Source organism: Diadema antillarum, unplaced genomic scaffold (assembly GCF_040938485.1).
Source record: "Diadema antillarum isolate AM-2024a unplaced genomic scaffold, OU_Dant_1.0 seq00000760_RagTag, whole genome shotgun sequence".
NCBI classification, from domain to species: domain Eukaryota; kingdom Metazoa; phylum Echinodermata; class Echinoidea; order Diadematoida; family Diadematidae; genus Diadema; species Diadema antillarum.
This window is the reverse complement of record NW_027271651.1, coordinates 268,669-270,187: the sequence shown is the minus strand read 5'-3', so window position 1 is coordinate 270,187 and position 1,519 is coordinate 268,669.

Genomic DNA, 1,519 nt, shown 5'->3' with positions numbered 1-1,519 from the left:
CATTCAAAATGCCTTTCAGCGTCAAAATCACGTCGGCTCTTTCCGCCGGACGCAGAGGCAGTGTGGGTTGTCTGCTTCGCACTGGTCGATACATGCAAGAACAATAGCCTGCAGTCGGGAGGTATAACCACCAGCTAACCTTTCGATTTTCCTCGATTTCGGAAAGGAGCGAATGACGGTCAATGATTGTGTGCAAATGCTATATAGCCCGCAACGCATCAGGCCATAAACTCGTTGTGCAATTTGACTCAGAAGCCGGCGCTCTGGTTTCTGTTATAATATTTCCCATGACACTGTCTACGGAGCAAAACAAAACAAAACAAAACAAAACAGAACAAAACAAAACAAAGCAAAACGGAAAAAGCCAACAAAAGTACAAAAAAGTACTTCCCCCATCTATTTTAGGAAGAAATAGGCAAAGTGATCACATGACAGTGTTCAATTCCTTGAAATGATGTGTTTTTGGTTAGAAATTTCCCAGTATTTCAGAATTGCATCTCAATGGATTTGACATGACGTGTAGAAAAACACGCCGCTGCAAAACATCGTTGAGCCTGAAGTAATGACATTTAAAAGCTGTGTATTGCAACGTTGTGCGACGCTCTCCTTACGATATATAATATGTTTCAACTATGTCTACCTTGTAAATTAATTCTTAAAAGCTGCACTAACATAAACGCAATGAATCGGTTATACGTTGGCGGATAAATAAAGAAGTAGACGCCAAAGAAAATAATATAAACATTTTCTAAAAGCCATTAATTACCCCGTGCAACTATATATATATATTTTTTTATCGTTGCCTACAAAAATAATTACTGTTCATCTTTACTCAGTGCTGTAGCTTTATGGGATATACTTTTGATAGCAAAAGAGTGATGTAGGTCTACTTACGCTCAGTTCACTTTATCTCCAACATTGATGGGTATGCCTCTTTGCCATGTACTCCATCCATGGCACAAAATGTTATTACTTCCACTAAGTTTTAGCGAAAGACACTACGTATAACGTATTACAAGGGCAAGTGAAATCAGCTCAGTCTATTCTATTTAGAGTCCCACTGAGCGAGCGTAGTGCGAAGTTGACGTCAAGAAGGCGGTATCTTCACTTAGGTGGACTATCGTTTATTCGTCACTTGCAACCAGCAACGATAATAATGCGGGTCTTCCTACGCACGCTGTAAGAACTGCCAAAAGCGATCACGCAAAACGCAACGACGTCTTTCTTCTTTTTTACTCACACGCGTGGTGTACTAGTAGTGTAAGAATATACTGTATCTCGCGGAGGGGGGGAGGTAGGGGAGTGAGTATGAAAATAACAATACAGTTATGTCAAGAGGCCTAATCCGGAGATGTCAGAGTTAAAGTTCTATTTGCAGTAAAGTGAGGAAACGAGAGAGGGGATAAGACTGAGGGTGGGGTGAGGGGAGGTGGGGGGGGGGGTGTTTGGAAAATCGTGAACCAAAATACTACTTAAGTTGTACTCATAGTAATAATTACCAAGAGTCGGTCAACCAAAG